Genomic DNA, 20891 nt, shown 5'->3' on the forward strand with positions numbered 1-20891 from the left:
CTGGCGTTGCTGGGGATGGAAACCAGAGCCTCGGGTAGCCGAGCAAGCACCGCACCAGGGGCCCCCCATCTCATCCCATGCATCAGGTCTTCCCACTGGGTGATGATGCTCCTTTAAGCACTCTGTGACCATTGTAAAAAGACACCAAGGACACTGCTGCCCTCACACTCCACTTTATAAAGAGGAAGCTGAAAAGGTAACTGGGCCCCTCTATGAGGCGGACTATGCTTTCCTCATTCCTAGCCATGTCCAAGGCTGCTGTGGAGGCCGAGGATGGCTCCACGCTGTGACTCACTGGAGTCTTCATCCTATCTGACCCCCGAGATACCATAAGGGAGTCACCAAATGCCTGGGATTCTCAGAAGACTTCCCGAGGCCGTGGGGGTTCTCAAGCTCATGTGCCAGGTTATCAGCATTTGCCATGGTTGTGACTAAGGTAGGATGGATTTGAGCTGAAAAGTTAAAGCAAAACCAACAGTGCCGATCACACCAACTTTGTTTTGAAAAGACGTAAGCTGTTTCTCTTGGACGCAGAAGAAACAACCCAACATGCTATGTCACCTTCACCATGCAAGCAGAGTCATCAGCTGCAGGCTGAACATCCCTCAATCCAAGATGCTTGAGACTAGATTGAATTCAAATTTGGCGTTATTTTTCACATTTCAGAATGTTTGCATATATACATACATACCTATTCACACATTAGCATATACACACATATACACATACATACATACACATGTGTATTTGTGTGATTAGTGAAAGATTTGGGGGATTGAACAGAAATCAAAGCACATAATTTATTTAAAATATGCCTGACCCATATAGTGTGAAGTATTTTAATATGCCTGTTTCCTTTTAATTTTAATTTCATGTGTTTGGGTATTTTGCTTGCATGTGTATGTGCCTGGTGGCTGCAGAGGCTGGAAGAGGGAACCAGAGTCCCTGGAACTAGAGCCACAGGCAGTTGTGAGCTGCCGTGTAGGTGCTGGAAATTGAACTCAGGTCCTCTGGAAGAACAGCCAGTGCTCTTAACCCCCGAGCCATCTCCCTGGTCCCCCGCCTGTGTCCTATCACACGAGGTCAGGTGTAGAACTTTCCTCCTGTGCCATGAGCATGCCAGTGCTTAAAGGTTCAAAATTTGAAGATGCAAGGTTTGGGGTCCAGGCTCCACACTTTGTACTTCTCACAGCTGAAAGACTGACCACAGAGGTGATGGAATGGCAACTCCCCTTAAAGGCTTCAGTTGGTGGGGAAGGGCTTACATCCATCCCTACACAGATCGCCAGCCTTTACTCCCTGGTGTTTTATTTGTCCCCCTGGACACAGTGAGTTAGTGTTGCCTTCCCGTGGTTTCTCTTTCTTTTTAGACTGAGTGCAAGAATCTTCTGGTTGGCCCCACCCCATCCTTTAGCTTTGGCATGCTCAGCTGAAAAGCTACGCATGGTGGCCCAGTCAGCTCAGCCATAGGGAGATGGCTGTGAACTCCACCCGCCACTTTGGAGTGAAGCTGGTCTGATCTCTTGGCGTGACGGGAAAACTACTTCACATCTTATTAGCCAGCGGATGAGATATAAAATCAGTTTCATGGTGCAGGAACACCCTGGAGGTTGATCAGTTTGTCAGAATAAATAGGCCTTTCCTGACACAAAGACATTAAATTCACCGGTACTGTGAAAAAAGGACCATAAAGAAAGAAAGAAAAACCAAGAGAACACACACACCAATGAAGTCGCCGTGCCATGTCCAGAGTGGCAAGGAGAAGAAACTGCTGTGTGGATATGCTGGTGGGGACGTTAACTCATGTGTAAATTTTCTTCTACTTCAAGACTATCTTTTCAGTGCAGATGTGTCATACAGTGGGCTCTCTGCAACTAATGACTTGGATTTGTTCTACGTGAATTGAGAAACCATCTAGAACAGTGGTTCTCAACCTGTGGTTCTAATGACCTCTTTGTGGGGTCAAATGACCTTTCCACAGGTGGCACCTAAGACCATCAGAAAACACATATTTACTTTATGATTCATAACAGTAGCAAAATTACAGTTATGAAGTAGCAACAAAAATAATTTTATGGTTGGGGGTCAGCACAGCATGATAAACCGAATTAAAGGATCACAGCCTTAGGAAGGTTGAGAACCACTGATCTAGGTCTAGTTTGATCACTATTCCGAACACTCAACAAAGGGCTTAGGCAGATGCAAAGGACGACTGTTTGCTACCTTATGGGTTCTTCTTTCTTCCATCCTTCTCCACCCTTCTTCTTCCCTCTCAGCCCCCAACACTAGATATGAGAGAAAAAAGGATAGAGAGGAAAGGAGACAGCTCCCTGGGTAAAGCCAGGGGTCGGAAAGTGGGCGATGTTATCCTGAGACTACTTCCTACTGATTAGGGGCATCGAGCTCCTTGGGGCAAGTTTGATCTTTGCTGTCAGGATATCCAATTTTTTGTTGTTTCTTCTTTATGCACGACTACTTAACAAACTGTGACCATCAGCAACCAACAACCATCAACCCACCACTGGGGCTCTATTATCTGTAGGCCCTCTGAAAAGTCCCCGCATTCCAAATGTCACACAACGGCAGAAACTGTCTGCAGCTCGCAAAAACCATGCCTCTGCTACAGCACGAGGCAGATCATAGCCAGCTGCTGTGGACAGTCTGAAGCAGCCCCGCATCCCCACACCTAGGATCAAAACAAAAACATATTCTTATAATATTTCTGTATTTTTAAAACAGCCAAAATTCCAAAATTCTCACTACAGATTTCAGTTCCTGAACTTTGCACAAAGGCATGCCATATAAAACACTGGACTGGAGTTTTCTAGAAATCTAAGAAAAGCACAGTGATTATCAGCCTCTGGAAGGCTCTGTGATGTAATAACTTGGAGCCATTCCTGCAAGAGCACAGACTCCCTAGCTGCCTTGGCCCCAGTGTCCAGGTTTATTCTTGCAGAGTGATGGGAGCCCGTACACATACTCTTCTTTTCACTGCCAGTCTTCGCAAACCACACAAGTGCTTAGACACCCACCAACCTCCATGGTGGGGAGCTGCTCTTTCCTCTCTTTTCTTTTGTTAACAGTGGGAAATATTTTATTCTTAAATATCTAAAAGGGACTTTGTTTTTGAAAATGAAAGGATCCCCACAACTCCCCTTCTCCCCACCTCACATTAACAAGAACCATAAATTTTCTGGATGCCTTTTACAGTATCATTGAAACGAACTCATTAGAACTGTTTCCTATTCAACAAGATGCCATCTTTCTATACATCCATTTTCAGAAACTAGCTTTTTCTTTTCTTTCTTTCTTTCTTTCTTTCTTTCTTTCTTTTTGAGATAAGGTCTCATTAAGTAGCTCAAATTTGAGGTTAAGCTTTATTCTGGCCTCCATCCCATCTGGCAACAGGGCTCCTTGGAATGACATTTTGGGCCAGTATAATGGTTCTGAACTGGGTCAAGACGGAAAGCCTGTTTGGGATAAGACAGACCCCCACCCATAGTTCCACACTCATTGCTGGACTTTACGCCTCCAATGCTGTAAACCAATGCCAGGTGATAGAAGGATACAGAAACATAGCCTGCATATAGGCCTCAGTGCTCCCCTCTAGCACATATCCAAGCCTGGGGAGGGCTGTGTCTAAGTTCCTCTTCTGAGGTGATTAGCTTACCCGGAGTGCCCCGGGCACTATTCAATAAAGCCTAAATCCAATAAGCTCACGCTTGCTTTTCCACTTAGTGACAGCCAAGACTGTTAGTACCGACGTCCTGTTTTTCTCTGCTAGTGCACGGAGTGTGATTACCCGCTACACAGCTATGTTTCAGTCGGCGGTGGATCTCAGGATCACAGCCCTGGCGGGAACACATCTCTGAGGAGAAGGTGGGCGGGGGGAGGGACTGCAGGAGATAAAACAGAAGAACCTGTCTGAAAGCCTACGGTGTGTTTATCAGAAGCACCCCAACATTAATGGGTTTTCACTAACAGAGAGGAACAAATGTTCACGGTGTAGTCTGTGCTTACAAGAAAATCTCTATCGGACAAAAGTAAACAGACTGAGCAAAGCGATGTGGATACAGTCTGTGAAAGGTAACACCTGTTAGGAGGGATCCAGAAGAAAGAACTGTCTCCAGAGGAGGGGACAGCTTCACCCCTGGAGACCTTGCGGGGTGGGCCAAGATCAGAATAAGACAGGGACATTGATGACTTTCATCCTGGGGAGGCCAAGGCTAAGGGTGTGTTTGGGTCCTACAGTTTTAACTTTAAAAGTTTTTTTGATGTTGTTTTGTTGTTTCTGGTTTTGTTCTTTTTTTGTTTGTTTGAGACAGAAATTCTCTGCGTAGCTTTGGCTGTACTAGACTCACTCTGTAGACCAGGCTGGCCTCGAACTTGCAAAGATCCTCCTGCCTCTGCCTCCCTGAGTGCTGGGATTACAGGGGTGTGCCACCATGCCTGGCTTTAAAGCTTTTTTAAAAGTTTAAAAATAATGTAACAGTAGAAAAATGCTTATAGAATAAAGATATAAAGAAAATGTTTTATATAATATGTTTGTTAAAAACTACTCAAAGTATGTGGTATTGAGTTAAAATTGACTTAATATTGAAAAAAGAAGAATGTACATGTCTGTTTGTGCATGCATGTGTGCATGCGTGCATGCATGCGTGTGTGCGTGCATGTAAGTGTGTGTGTGTGCGTGTGTGTGTGTGTGTGTGTGTGTGTGTGTGTGTGTGTGTGATGTTAGTGTGGCCAAACACACAGCATAGCTGTTCACAGGTCCGCACAGGTTCACAGTACTGTCCTGGGCCTTCACACTCACAAATGTTCACTGTCAGCCACAGCCTCCTTCATGTCTATGAGCCCTGTTCTATATCAGTGCCCCAGGTAGAAATGCTCTTATAAAAGCTTTCACTGTGTACTTACTGGATCTTTCTGTGTTAACGTAAGTGCTTGCCACTATGTGAAATCTGCCTACATGTAGTCTTCAAGACAGTAACATGTTGTACAGATATGTAGCCAGGTACAAGAGGCTGTTTCCAACCCCTTAGGTTCACCTGAGGCTGCACACCTTAGGGTTTTATAAGTGCAATCTATGATGCTTCCATAATGACAAAATCACCTATTCACAGGCCATATCCCCTCGTTACATGATGCGTGCCTGCTTTTAAAGTTGAGACCATGTGAAAGAACAGCATGCTCCAATTCACAAAACAGTCTGTAAGATATTCATATTTAGAAACAGAGCCCGGCATTGGGGTGCACAACTTTAACCCCAGCCCTCAGGAGGAAGAAGTAGGTGGGTCTCAGTGTGTTCCCAGACATCCTGGTACCCAGTGAGGTCTTGGATATACCATGGCGAGACCTTGTTATCTAACCAAAGCCAACTATAGGCGGGGATGTATGTCAGTTTGTAGGGTGCTTGCCTGGCACGCAGGAAGCTCTGGGTTGGATGCCAGCACCATATGAACTGCACGTGTTGCCATGTGCTTATAATATCAGCACTCAGTAGGTAGAGCCAAGGATACCTAAGTCACCCTTGTTTACATATTGACTTCAGTGTCAGCTTGGGCTATGTGAGACCTGACTCAAAATGATAAAGAGATTTTTTTTTAAAAAAGTATGTATCATCTGTCACTTCAAAACAGAACCTTTAAAGGCACAGAGTCTGGAGAAAGTGCGAGACCAAAACAGGAACATTATACCTTGCAAGTTAAGGTTTCTGTTTGCAGTTAAGACACATTAAAAATAAGTTCCTGTTTGTCCCGGGTTAAGTTCTTGTAAGTTAAGGCTTCTATTTGTATTTAAGAGTAAGTTCCTGTTTCTTAGAGCCGATGTAAACTTCAAAGCATGGTTTTCAACCTACACTAAATTTGCAACCCTACTCACATGATGTGGATCTGTATCCTCGTTCCTTCCCTCTCGCTGCAATGTTCCTAACGATGTGTGACAGCTGGCTCTCTCGCCCCTGTAAACACATTAGCTCCCCCAGAAAAGGGACTTCAAGTGGCAGGCAGGGGCTGCTCTCTAGAATCCCAACTGGTCGGATGGGCCAGTCCTGGGTACACCCCAGCTTCCTTTAATTGGACAGTCATGGGGGTGCACCCCATCTTGCTTAAATCGGACAGTCGTGGACTTGGTCTTTCTCCCAATTTCCAGGTTCATTACAGAGGCATGTTTCTTTGCTCTGCACTTTTGCATCTCCAAAGAAGGCAAAACAAGAGAATAAATGCTTCCCACAGGTTCTGGTGCACAGAAAACACAGCAAGAAGCAGTTTCTCACAGGATTGTAATGCTTCCGATGTAATAAAAACATTTAGAAATGTACAGGGACAGTGAGCACCTGGCTGCCTGATGTAAGGCCCAGTCTGATGATGATGCTGTCACGGGAACGTGTAGGACCCCCTTGGCAGTGCCAAGCCTTTACTACAACCATTAGTCAGCTTACAGCAAGGGATGCTAGCACTGCCTAAGGTGGCAGTGTGCAGTATGACATTAGTGGAGCTTTCATTTGACTGATGTCTAAGTCTTGCTTCTCATCTGCCCATAATGGCCAAAATGTGTGTGCGTGTCTTTGGAAGCGTGATGGGGAACACAGTGGATAGCTTCTCATGTGTTCGGGATGCAGGCTGCTGATCAATGCAGGTCAGAGCCGGTTTGAATCTACAAGCAGTGACCCTTAAAATCAGATTTTGATTCTTAATGCCAGAATGAATGATCTCTACACAAAACCCCAAATCTCTTTGTACCCGCTTTCTGTCACAATTGTATCTGCATCAAAGGCATTCTGTTTTGTGCCGCCTATTTTTCTTCTGGAGATCTGAAGTTCTATCTTAAAAGAATGGGAGGGGATCAAATACCACCATAGGACCCTTCTCTGTGGTCTGAGGAAGCATCAAAAGCAGGAAGCAATCATGCGGGTTTTTACTTCCTTGGGGACAGAGGAAACAGGATTCTATTTTAAGTGATTGTCCTGAAGGTGGCAGCAGAGACACATAATTTCAGACCAGGGTGTGAAAACAGCCCATGGAAAGGGTGCAGGGGGACCAGGGGCAGATCTATGCACAACTTGTCCTGAGGAGATAATGTGGCTGCGTGGAAATGGTGTTAGGCAGTAACACGCTAAGTCATGGGGTTAGAAAGAGGAAAGGGAAGTTATTTCAAGTACATAGCACATTAAAATCCCACTCTCGTGGTGGGAGGCAAACGGCGGGCGCCAAGCTCCAAATGCAGACAGACCAAGACAACATTTTGCGAAGTGCTCCCTCCAGGTAGCCAGGTAAAAGTCTCAAGAAGGCTGGGCCGAGAGTTCAAGGGCTAAAGGGCTATGTTCCTTCATGCTCGGCAGACTCCACACTGATGATCCAGGGTGGCCGAACAGCTGTCTGCCTCCCTGCCCAGTGCTGTGCCGCCCGCCTAAGGCTCCTGTTTGTTTTAGGCTCATGACCTGGAACATGCCCTTGGTTTGGTTTCCATCCATAAGCTCTCCTGAAGGGACTCTGATGGCCAGTTTCCCTTTCTTCCCCTCTCTAATGCCTGCACACAGCCATGCCCATCGCCAGCTGCACAATCATAGTGCACAGAATGTCTGTCTGATGAGTGGAAACCTTTACATCTGGTTTAAGCTTGCCATCAGTGGAAGGAAACCTTGCTTAGACTAAGGGACACCCAGCATCCAAAACAGATGTCCTAGGTGAGTCTTTGCTCTTCTGCCTTCACTGGACTCTAGTTAGCTCCAGGTGTGTTGCTGAGAATTAAACTATCTAATTCATAAGTCGACACAAATGGGATTGCAAGTGGATTCCCACCCCAAAATAGTTTTGTTTTTTAATTCTTGAAATGGTTCTTTTTGGCCTGTTTATTTTTTCATTCTATTGACAGTTTTATTGGTGTACAATTTGCATAGCCATAGCTTTTAAAATATAGTTTATGTGGGCTGGAGAGATGGTTCAGTGGCTAAGAGCATTCCTGGCTCTTGCAGAGGAGCTGAACTTGATTCCCAGCATCCACATGGCAGCTCACAACTGTCTATAACTCCAGTTCCAGTAGACCCAACGCTCAACTCTAGACTCTGGGCATTACGTAGATATGGGTGCACAGACATACATGCAAGTAAAACAGCCATATACATAAAATAAAAAAAAAATAGTTCGTGTACTTGGTGAGTGGATTACACAGGTACATTGGCACAAATTCAAAAGGCTCACCATGAAAATAATCCACAGTTCTTCTTGGTCAGCTGCAAAGCTTCCCAGAGAAACCTTTCTGTCATCTGCTAGAAATATCTTATACCCTGAGGTATACATGAATGTTATGTTAAAGCCACATGGTCTATGAGACGACCTAGTGTGTTTATGGGCAACACCTTGGTCTCTCATTTAAGGCCTCTTACAGGCATTGAGTTTAAAGCTAGTCTCCCTAAGCAGATGCCAAAGACTCCAGTGAGCACATGTGCCTCACACCCTTGCCCTGTTTTGCCATTATAAGCAAAGCTGTGGGGATTCTTGTTTCCCTTGCTGACTTTGTACAGGAAAAAGGAAATGTGTAGGGTTCATTTCTGCAAGTAAAGTGGGTTAAAGTGTGTGTGCAGCCACCTGTGAGTAGGGTTTGTGAACACAGTAGTGAGTCTTGGGAAAGCCCCCTTCTGGTGCCCTCCCAGACATGCTGTTACCAATCCCCTTGTTTTTCAGGGGCATTGGAAAGAATCACAAAGCCGGAGTGGTGGCGCATGCCTTTAATCCCAGCACTCGGGAGGCAGAGGCAGGTGGATCGTTGTGAGTTCGAGGCCAGCCTGGTCTACAAAGCAAGTCCAGGACACCCAAGACTACACAGAGAAACCCTGTCTTGAAAAACAAGCAAACAAAACAAAACAAAACAAAAAAAAAAAAAAAAAAAAAAAAAAAAAAAAAAGAAAGAAAGAAAGAAAGAAAGAAAGTAAAGAAAAAGAAAAGAATCTCAAACAGATGCCAGCACTTTGACTGAGAATGTTTTATTGTACATGTGTGTACCCAGAGGGACACATTCCTGGCTATGGAGAGAACTCTAACAGCTTCCAAGCTTAATCTACATAGCTGGACGAGGGTCCAGATGGTCTGTGGCCATCTCTCTCTGTCCCTCCCAATGCTTCTCATTTAAAACCTTTTTTTGATTGTCCTGGTCTGATTGTGGCCAAGTTGGTGGCCACTGACAGCCTGCACAGTGGAGAGCCATGTCAGAGAGTCGGAGATAGGAGAGTGCCAGGTTCCACCCCCATGCAGTGTGCTGGGCCTCTATTTGGCAGAATGGGTTCTTAGGGGCCACAGGAAGTGGGGGTGGGGAGGGAGGCACAGCTTATGACAGTGACTCCCGAGGGCCCCTTGCTCACCTCCCTCTTCCTATGTGTCTTAGCTGTGAGCATTTTAAAGAACAATCCCCCGTACTAGCCCTCCCTGTCTTGTAATGGCTCTCCTACAGGGCCTTCCCTTGTTTCCAAAGGCTAAAGTAGGATTTAGTTGCAAGCTGAGACTCTTGTAATGATTTCATGCCAAGATTCACACCATCTATGTTCCGTTAAACAAACTTCTTGGTGGGTAAATGTTCGTCTCTAACTGAGAACTCTGCTTACCATCTTGGAAGGTCTGCCCAGCTCTGCTTTCAAAGCAGCGTCCCCCAGACCTTCTGCAGCAGTTGGAACCCTCCAGAAATGGAGCACCGGTTGCAGAGTATCAGACCCAACATCACTTTCGAATATTGCCATTCATTAGTGGACCCATTCAAATATTGCCATTAATTAGGGGAACATGTTTGAATGTGGCCATTCATTAGTGAAACGAGCAGCATATGTCTTCTATAATTTTTAACTGGTCTCTAATCCTCCTGACCTTATCATTTACAATCTGCAGCAAGGCACTAGACTCTGTAAAAATGATTATACTGTGCCAGTAGAAATGTGAAATCCAAGCCATATGGCAATTTGAGCCAAATCTGCCCCATATGCCTCTGGGCATCCTTATGCTCTCCAGCACAGCAGAGGAGGTAAGTGTCTCCCCTTCCAGAACACCTGGGCCCAGCCCTTGGCAGTTTGGGGTAGGATCAGCTTCAGAAAGGGTCCAGCCATGCTGGAGGCATGCTGCAAGCACACTGTAGAGGTTTGCCTTTTCTACTTCATCAATAATCAATACATCAATCCAAAATGTATATTAAACTGGTCTTTATGCTGTACACCTGTAATCCAGCACCTGGGAAGCCGAGGCAGAAGGATTATGAGGTTAAGGATAGTCTGGGCCATATAGTGAAACACCATCTCAGAAAAAACAAAACAAAACAAAACAGGTACATATTAAACTTTAAGCAGTTATTGCACAGTCTAACCGGTGTAGCTGGGGACGGGGACATCTGCGTTAGCCTTTTTCCACTAGTCCTGAGCAAGACGATCAGTGCGTTCCACTTTCAAGATTCTCTCTTTCCTCTCTCCCTGCTGCTGACAAAACTCGGGGCGTCACTCACAAAGGCAAGAGCTCTACTATTTATGGCCCTCTCCCATCAGCATCTTCTCCTTCTTACACATGTAGCTCCTGACGAACTTGTCTGCATGAAACAATTCTCCCCACCTTCTCTTTTAGGTAGCCAAGTTTGTTTGCTTGTTTGTTTTTAAGTCTTACATGTTTTCATCTCCCCAGGAATCAGAATCACAGCAAGGTATGGGTACTCGGGGTGAGAGGCTTACTTACAGCTAGGGTGGAGAGAGAGTCCATGTGAAGAATGAGTGAGCTAGGAACATGTGTGCATTGTGGGGCAGAACTTGATTGGTGTGCCTGGCTGTGCACTTCTGTGCGCAAGATTATAGAAATCCACAGGGAGGAGACAGAGATAGAATCTGGTCAGTGGGAGAGGGCACGTGGGTTGGCTGTTTGTCTCTCACTTTCCTAAAGCTGCACTGTATATTTTTGATTGGCTAGGCTGTGGGCACTTCAGATCTCACTATCTTTGCAAGGTGAACAGCTAGGAGAAATTAGAAGTTTCCTAGTGTGACCAAGCTTTTGACATGACAGTGACACGACACTGTTATCTACAAAATTCATGCAACAGAGTTGCCCCACCCACAACCCCGCCAAATCATTCACACCTCATAATGTTTTTAAGTAAGTTTATGAATTGTTTTGGGTTGCATTCATAGATGTCCTGGGCCATGGGCTGAATATTCCCAGAACCGAGAGGCAGGAAGACAGCAGTGACTTCTAGAAATCAGAAGGGAGGAGTGAGCCCTAGAAACCAGAGGAAGCAGGACTAAGCCCTTTGGTCAGGGGCAGCTTTGGTCTAGCGATACAATGATGAGATTCAGAGGCTAAACTCACAGGCACGGTGAGTGGAGAACTGGAGGTGATTTGGCAACAGAAAAAGGTAATGAAGGGAGGATGAAGGTGGTAGGAAGGGGCGGACAGAAACAAGTGGCCAGGCCCAGAGGAAGTCAAGGGTACAGAAATCCAAACACTTTTTTTTTCCGAGACAGGGTTTCTCTGTGTAGCCTTGGCTGTCTTGGACTCACTTTGTAGACCAGGCTGGCCTCAACTTCACAGTAATCCACCTGCTTCTGCCTTCCAAATGCTGGGATTAAAGGCATGTGCCACCATGTCCCACAGAAATCCAAACACACTTAAAGGACCCTTGTGAAAAAAAAAAAAAAAAAAAAAGACAGAATCCTGAGACAGCTCTCTGCTGTTAAGAAGGTGGCCTGAGGAAGACACTGCTTTGTCCTTTTAATGGAGGCCGTGTGATGCCAGTGAGGACCCTTTCCAGTGAAGGGGAAGTGGGGACCTTAGAAACTCAGGGTAGCCACTGTCTACTGGGCATGACTTGGAAGGCAAGCCTGAAGGATGCTTCTGTATCAACGAGGCCTTTCCCTGTAGCCTGAACTTGGTCCCCAGCCCAGAGCGCAGCCTCCAGTGGGAGCTTGTGAGGAGAGCAGACTTTTAGCACCCTTTCACCTTGGAAGTACTACATCAGGATCTGCGTTTTAATACGATTTTGGGAAGGTCAAGGGCATGTGGCAGGTGAGAAGCGCTGGTTAACTCAGTCACCCTGAGGTCCCTGGTGCACAGCATGTGCCAGACGTCCCAAGGAGCTACAGAGATAAATGATAAACAATACTGCCCACTCTCCTAGGAGTCTCACCTCCCCCCTCTTACCTCTCCCTCACCTCAAAGCCCTCTTCCTGTGGTCATTTGTCCAGCATGTTTTCTGTGTGAAATCCTCCTCAATCATGCTCCGACCTCAAGGAGTCCAGGGCCAGCTAGCCACTCCCATGTCATCTAATGATACGAAGTTCTTGGAAGTCCAGGGTGTGAGTGGGAGGGCAAGGTGCTAAATGGAGAGTTTGTAGGAAATAGCATTGCTCCCTCGTATAGCACGCAACCAACCTCTAGGAATGATGCGAATACTGGAGCCCTCTCGAAGGGCAGTATTTCTTACTGTGATGTGGATTTTGAGTGTGCTGAGGAGAGGAGGGAGGGGTGGCACTGCTGGGGTAAAGGCCTGGAGTTGGAGGGAGCATCAGGACAGGAGATGGGGCTTGGAGGCTGGCCATGGAATTCCGTAGTGTAGCATGGAATCTTGTTTGGTGGCTCGCCCAATTAGGTAGCTTACAGCAGGATAAATCCAGCATCATACTGTGTGGCTGCAGGTGGCTTGGCAGGGTGGAGGTCTAGGAAAGGGCTTGGGGACAGAGACTCACTCAGGACATTTGTTTTTTGGGTTCTAGGATGCACTACTAACAAAACCGACTTGGGGCCGACTAAGAGCTGGTGTGGCTCTGCACTGCTTCCACCTTTTTGTAAAGGGCCACAGTCTAGACTAAGGCTAGGCAGCCAAAATAGCAACAATCCAAAATGTTCTAGTGGCTGCCCTAAAAGAGGGGAACAAATCAGGCGAGCCTAATCTTAATGCTGACTTTCTGTCACAATGTGATGAAGGCTGTTGCTGACTGAGGTTTACTACGCTTTCAATGCCCGGCCTACATTTCTTATTCACAGCACATTGTGGTCTGAACAGGGTCCACTAGTTGTACCCAGAACTCGTGCATGACCAGTGGCTACCACGATAGAAAAAGCATCCTCCTGGGCACGGCTTGAACTATGGAATGTAAGAACACAGCCTTAACTCCAGCTACCCAAGGGGCTGAGGCAGGGATGACTGGATGCTCAAGGCTAGCCTGGGCAAATAGTGAGACCCTCTCTAGAAATAGAAAAGAAAAACAGGGCTGCGATGTGGGGAGTTTTCCTTGAGTGCTCGAGGCCCCGTGTACAATCCCCTAGTCCTCCAAACAAAGAAACCAACAAGGAATATTTTAATGAATCAAATTATTTAAATTAACTACTTTTCTCTATCCTCCTTCCCTTCTTTCCTTCTTTTACAGAGTCTTACACATCCCAGGCTGGCCTTGAACTATCTGTGTAGTAGCTCCTCCTGCTCCTATCTCCTGGGCTTGCAGGCTTGCGCCACCACACCTAGGTTTTGCTTTACTCTATTTTAGATACAGTCTCACTGCAGGCTTAGCTGACCTGGAACTTATAGAGATCTCCCTGCCACTGCTTTCCCAGTGCTTGGATTAAAGGTGGAGAGCACTTAGCCTGGCCCCAGTGCCCCGGCCATGGGTGCATGGGACTGGACCCCTAGCTTTGTGCAAGGATGAACTACGTATCACAGCTGGCTCCATTTTAAAGAAAGCACTGCAGGGTGTAGAAAAAAAAATTAGTCCAGTTAAGAGAACTGAGGTGCAATCTACAAGGAAGGCATGAGGATTTTGCCAGCGGCACACGTGGAGTGGCTCACAGAACACACGGGCATCCCACCTGACTCCTAGGGCCTGTCCCGATCCTGCCTGATCCCTTCCTCAGATCTTGTGCTGAGGTCAGATAAGCACCCAGCCATTAAGTCTGGGGTGGACAGTTGCTCAGAGTGGCCCACCGATAAGTGGCTGCTGCGGACAGCAGTACCACCGCTGTGGTAGGCTGGATTGAAAAAGTGTGAGGCGATGAAGATCTCCATTTCCGGCCACAGAAAACTTTGGACTCGTATTACTGCCCAACTGCCTGCTCTCCATTTAGTTTTGGGTAAAGATCTTTACTTTTGAGTGGAAATCACTAAGCTGAAAGCTTTGGCCTCAGCGGCAGGACTTTTCATCTCAACACCAGATAAATCAGTATTTAGTACATGGAAGGGGTGGAGCCAAATGGGGGAGTGATGTAAGTAGATCTTAATTTAGAAAAATATATTAAAAAAAAAAAAAACCTAAAGAATTCAGTAGAAAGGTCAGAGCTGTGATTTGGATTCCACTTGGAGGGAGGCACTATTGGAGGGAAAGGCCAAAAAGAACCAGAACTGCTTCCAGCCCTTCTCACATGCTTGTCACTGTGTCACTCGGCAGTACTTTCTGCCCCAGAACCTTTCCAGCTGGTGTGTGTGTGTGTGTGTGGTGGGGGAGATCAGGTCTGGGGGGACCTGATTTATTCACCAGAAATCTCTCTGTAAGAAGCAAGCATCGTGCCTTCCCTGGGCCTCTAGGAAGAGGCTCCCAGCTGTAGCTGCTTAATAAAGGTGGGACCTTCTTGCTCTACCTTCCTGATACGCATCTCTGACTTGCCTGCAGACAATGCAGAAGCGCAAGCACACATACGGAGCTGATTCCCATGGAGGCCCATCACCAGGATGGAAGACTCCTCTGGGTGCCTGTTAGCACAGGATAAAGCTTGCCTGGGGGTCATGAGCAGACGAGGAAGCCAAATACCTCAGTGACCTGCAAGAAAAAATCCTGTTATCTCCCAGTACCATTCCCTCTCTGCAAGTGTCTCACTAAATTATAGACTAAAACCCAGACTTGCAAGACTACTCCTCTCCCGCCCCCGCACACATGCCTACGTTTTCTTTTCCTGTTCCAGTTTTGCCGTTTTGCTAAGGGACTGGAAACAGACTAATTAAGTGACAGATAGAGAGCAAGAGGTTCGGAGGTTCAGAGCTGCTGAGATAACGGTGGCTCTAAGGTGAGCGAGTGAAATGCCATCCGAGTTAGTGCTCCCCACCAATAGGTTTTTGGTCCCATCACACGAGGGTAGAAAATTGGCAGTGCTCATTACAGAGTGTTTCTGTTTTTCTTAGGTTGAGGTACAGCCAGCTGGGGAGGAAGGAGTGGACTTCCTTGGGTGGGTGGCTCAGGCTGGATGCCATACAGCATGCATCCTTGGCCCTGAGCTGTGGTGCTGCACGGCTAACTGGAACCCAGGCTGGGGTTCTCAGGGGGGACCCCGCTCAGACAAACTCCCCTGTATTTGTTTTTCTTATTTGCCGTGATCAAAAACCTGACAGATGCAACTTCATGGAGAAAGGGTTTATTTTGGCTTATGGTTTGAGGGTGGACAGTCCACTATAGAGGGGCAGGCATGGCAGAAGGGGCATTAAGCTGCTTTTCCATCAACCCAAAGACTTGCCCTCAGCACCTTGCTTCCTATAAGCAATGTTGTTTTTTTTTTTTTTTTTTTTTTTTTCTTCCTGGAAATACTTCTATGCTTCAGAAACTGTACTTTTGCCCGATCTTGCAACCAAGTTAATAATATGCTGTGAGAGCACTTAAAACTGTGTACTCAACCTGTTTCCCTACTGTGTACCCAGCTCATTCAAATTTTAGCCCATCTTTAACAAAACAAGGTAAACAGTCTCACTATGCCTGGAATTCTCCATCTAAATCAATTTAACAAGGTTTGATCCTAAACTGTACTACCTGTGTCCTCCTTGTGACCTATTCATGACCGTGTGTGTGTGTGTGTGTGTGTGTGTGTGTGTGTGTGTGTATAACAAAGAGCAGTTAAATAAAACCTCTTGTAAGCAACAGGTTGAAAGCAACCATCACGAACATTGGAAGCAACATGTGGGTTTTGGTCAATAACTTCTGTTTCCAGTTTTGAGTGAAGTTCTGGGTCAGTGAAGTGGCCACTTCCTTTATAGAACTCTGGAAAAAGGCCCTCAAAGACGAAGGTAGCTTTTTTCTCCCCATACCATGTTTTAATTTGCTGTTCCATAAACAAAGAGGATTACCCCTTTGCTTGGGAGATGACGAGAGAAGTGGACCGGACAGGGTGGGGTTTGCTCTTGGTTTCAACGACATAAGAGGAAGTTTCTGTTCTTTAATGTGTCACTGCCACGGAGATCCACCCCTAACATTCCACCAGCCTTTTAGACCATCACTGGGCTGGGGGACACATGTCCACACATGTTCAAACCACAACAGCCTCAGAAACCAAGGGGTTGATGTGTGTCTGCCATGCTCCTGCCACCTCGGACCTTTTGGCCCCTGAGTCCTATCACCGTGCATGTGGCGCTTTTCCTTCCATTGTTCCTGCGAGGCTCAAATTCTCTGATGCTTGGCAGTGGAAGTGTTTACTAAGTTCTATTAAAGGAAGAAGGGAGGGGTAGATTCAGACCCTAAATAAGAACCTCCATATCAGGTCTACCCTCCAAAGCCTAGGTGACACGGAGGTCGTGTCTACCCTCTAGAGCCTAGGTGACATTGAGGTCGTGAAGGGAAACCAAGAGCAAGTGGGTGAGGACAGGAGAGCCTTCCAAAGGGAGCCATGGTGGTTAGTGGTGAGGAGCTTGGCTGGATCCTGCCCCAATTTGTCCTCTCAGTGACCCCAAATATTTAACATTGAGCTGCAATGCTATTAGGATTCCCCTGGGTGCTATCACCTGCCGTGACACTTACTCCCGTGAGTCTGTCTGGAAGTGTGGGGAAATGTGTAGTGGTGTCCAGTCACTGCACAGTGCCTGACTCCAAATGAAATATTTGTCTTCCTGAGGCTCTATTTCTGAGGACCCTGATGCTTGTTCACATAAGTCACCACATGGTGTGGAGAAACTGTGACTCTCGCCCTAACCCAAATGCCTTATAAGAGTGCACAGCTGTAAATACTGGGATGAAATCCCAGCCAGGAAGTATGGAGTCTTAAAGCACTTTGGATTAATTCCTCTCTCACGGGGATGGTCTCGGAGCATGTTTATTAGTTTCTATTTCCACTGAAGGTAGGAAGATTGACTAAGTGATAAAAAAGTGTTTCTTTCCATCCCCTGCAGGTACAGGGCTATTTAGCCTGAATACTGATTTATACCTTCCAACATCTCATGGGTCTTTATTACAAGTCAAGAACAAACAAAACGGACAGGATGGGCTTGGTCATATAGTGACAAGATTCACAGAGGGATTTGGGTTAAATTCATTGGTTAGCATCTGTCATCATGTGCTTGGACACCTATGTCTCAAGGGGTGGCAGCTGCAGCAGCTATTAAGACCCTTGGCTTAGAAGTGGGTTGGTCACACGCAGCTTTCTTGCTGGCCTCCGGGGGCTGTAGATGGGATAGGGGCCCCCTAAGTGTGCATAGCCACTCAGGCTCCTGCGCACTCTTCTCTGGGTAAGGGAAAGATGGGGGCGGCGGATTCAGGGTACCAAAGCAGCAGTTGGAAAACAGGAGGTAAACAAGTGAAATTTGGGTCTCTTGAATTCTGAAAAAAATAGGTTTATCTTATCTTATGCCCTTAGTCCCAGGGAGGCTAAATACAAGTGCATCTCTAAGCTTGTTAGCTTGTTCTATGGAGGGAGTTCCTGGGCAGCCCAGGCTGGGCCACACAGAGAAATCTTGACTAGAAAAATATAAGAGTAACAACAACAACAACTATTACTACTTATACGAGCTTAGCACTGGGACCCTACCTAGTAACAGTGTGGAAAGGAGTCATGACATAACCCTCATGTCCACCTATGTTTGTTATTCATCTGTAGAGACCAGCAAATCATAATGAGCTTGTGGCCTTGCAGCCCATGTCTGCCCTCCACCAACATGTGCCAGATATTTTCACTCAAATCCATCCAGAATGTAAGATGGGTCACTTCTGAGCTCTAGTTTTGGAGAGAGGAGTTGGCTATCCTCCCATTGCAGGAGCCATTATGCCTTGGTAGGGACTCCTGTCCTTTTGAACAGGACCTTAAGTTACCCTTTATAATCTCAATGATGACAGGGTTCTGAGTACAATGCCTGACAGACCACAGCAAAGCCATCTCTTAGCCAAGTACTAGCCTAAAGGGAACGTGGGCCAGCGGCGGTGCAGGGCCCTAACTCCCTTCACGCAGCAGTCTCTGCTCTACCTGGGCGGCCCAAGAGCCTGGAATTTGCAAGTCTGTGATCTTTCCGCTCAGTGAATTATGACATCCAAAGATCACACCATCCCTGGAAGTAACCACCCTCAAGGAGGAAGAACTCCATAGCGACACATATGCCCCTCCCTTTGGCTGTCAGACTACTCAAACAATGAAGCCCATGAAACAGTCTCCTAGGCTGAGGTCCTGCTGCCAGCCGGAAGGGCTGCCTGTCACCTGGACCTCATCCACGTGCAGTGTGTCAGACCACCATGTAGGGAGACTGCAGCTGAGGTGGTGGGGCAGTATCTTGAGGAGGATGGTTTGTGTATACCTCTTGCTGTCAGTTTAAACCTACATCTCCCGTTAGCACCACAAACACGGACTGGGGGATGCTGCTGACCCTCTCTATTCCTCTCTGCCCTGGGACTGCAGTGAACAAATCTCCATTTTCTGTCTTTTACTATTAATTTGACTCTTTCATTTCTTGTGGCTATGGGAGGCCAAGCCCGACTGTTAGGCCTTGGAGAGGTGTCTAGCGCCATCCAGGGCCGGCACATCCTTCCAGGTGATCTCTGACTTTTAGACATTGTGTGCATTGCCCAAACTGGGGTTTGCATTTCTTTAGTAGTTTATCTACTAGAAACTTAAAATATAAGTATAAAGTGATGAAAATGGAATTTAAAAGGAAAGAAACTTTCTAAGAGTTCTGCCAATAGTAACTGTTAGTGGTAGCTACGGATATGTACGAACAAGAAATGGGACTTGTCACTGGGATAAGTGAGGAGTGAAGGGCCCCAGGAAGGGGCCAGCCCACACTGTTCTGGCCAGAGGGCCGGTGCTCGCTTGTTGTCTGAGAGGCCATGTAACAGGATGGGGGTGGCTTCATTCTAAGATGGTGTTATTATAAAAGGGACTTTTAATAACAGCTTGACAAGAAAAGGGAAAGGCTCATTTTTCTTCCTAGTGAAAAATAAAATCAGAAATGTAAAAATTAGGCCATAGGATAATGACCACCATTCTGTAAGATGAATTACTTCAGCAAATTATGGCACATCCTCATTATGGGCTGCTATTAATCACAGCCTTAGAGAAATGCAAACTTGTATGTGATATTATCGAGGGGGAGGAGAGTGGTAAAGAACTGTATAGTACAAAGTCCATCCTATGAAAAGCGGGTGTGTGGATCTGTGCATGTGGGTGTGTGCGTGGACACGTATGTGTATGTGTGCATGAGTACCTGTCTTTGTCAGCATGTATGTGCATGTGTGTGTGCACACGTGTGTATCTTTGTCATCACGTGTGTGTGTATGCACACGCATACATGAGTGACATGAGTGTGTGAAGACTAAAGGTGTCCAGAATGCTCTTAGAGCAATTGTCAAAAGCCTTACTCCATCTGCATGGGAGTAAAGCTGACGTCTCTATTTTCTTTTTTGTTTCTCTGTGGCTTTTGACAACTGCTTGGTGAGCACGGTTGCTTTTATAATAACAAACCCTCCTGCACTTTTCACTTAATGGAGGTGTTATGACTGAATCCTTAGGCTGCTTCTGAGGCCCAGAATGGCTGAGGGCAGCTGGCCGCACGTGTGGGAGCTTCAGGTCAGTGATGCTGGCAATAACACATGGTACAAAGCAAAGAGAATGCATGGAAGCTCTGAAGGAAGGAAATAGGCGCTGCTGGAATGCTTGGTGCAAAAGTTTGCAGGATACGGTCTGCATCTGTACAGAGTCACTTGAAGTCATTCCTGGATATTAAAGAAGAACCCGGAGGTGCCTTGTGCAATAAAAGCTCTTTCTACTGTTTATGAGATGAAATGTTAGGGGGTGGGGATGTGGCCCAGTCAGTAGGGTGCTTGCCCAGCATTCGCAAAGCCCTTCATAGGTTTCAGCCCCAGCAATGAATCAACTGGGCATTGTGGTGTACGTCTGTAGTCCCAGAATTTGAGAGGCAAGAGAATCAGAAGTTCAAGGTCATTCGGGGCCATATAGCAAGTTCTAGACTAGCCTAGGAGACACAGGACTCTGTCTCAAAATGAATGCACGAGTGAAAAATAAACAAACAGAACAAAATACTAGAGAACGGATAAAGTAATCTTACCCAGAATGGGATCACCTTTGCTCATTTACATTTGACCCTAAGAATCAGGTCTCACGCACACAGGTCCCACAGAGGTTCGGAAGCCTGTCCCTCAGACCCTATGGTTGGGAAGACTTTTTAGTAATATGAGCATTTTGACAGACAACTTGAGAGTGTTTGCTCCCAAAGTGTTCTTTCTCTTCTGCGCCAGCGTATAATAGCCATATGGCTCTCAGGGTAGGATCTTCAAGTTACAATTACCAAACGGCGCACACGTATGTAGTGTGTTGACACTGAGAGAGAAGCTACAGCGGGCAGGGACCTACTCCCGGTATGGCCCTTTTCAAGGGTGCAGATAAGTGATTTTTGTGCTGGGAGCATAGCAAGTTCAAAGTGAAATGGTCCCCTTATTGGATGTTTTTAAGCTACCAGAAGATTTGATGGAGTCACGTGTGTCTGTCACTATAACAATGAGAGCACACCCTTAGTGTTATGTCTTGAAATTCATACTCACTTACAGAACACAAATTTAAAACATGGATTATGGAGGTAGGTGAGTCTGTAAAGTGCTTGCCTTGCAAGGATCAGGACTTGAGTTCAATCATTAAAGACACACAAAAAGCCATTGTGCTTTTAATCCGAGGACAGGGGAGGCGGAGCCAGGC

The 20891-nt window shown here is 46.4% G+C and overlaps 1 protein-coding gene across 1 annotated transcript in view; it reads right to left on the reverse strand.

Annotated features, from left to right (window-relative positions):
• Prkn (parkin RBR E3 ubiquitin protein ligase) overlaps window positions 1–20891 on the reverse strand; it is a 1140959-nt gene that overhangs the window by 34979 nt on the left and 1085089 nt on the right. The window lies entirely within an intron of this gene.

Source organism: Acomys russatus, chromosome 21 (genome assembly GCF_903995435.1).
Source record: "Acomys russatus chromosome 21, mAcoRus1.1, whole genome shotgun sequence".
In the NCBI taxonomy this organism is placed as follows: domain Eukaryota; kingdom Metazoa; phylum Chordata; class Mammalia; order Rodentia; family Muridae; genus Acomys; species Acomys russatus.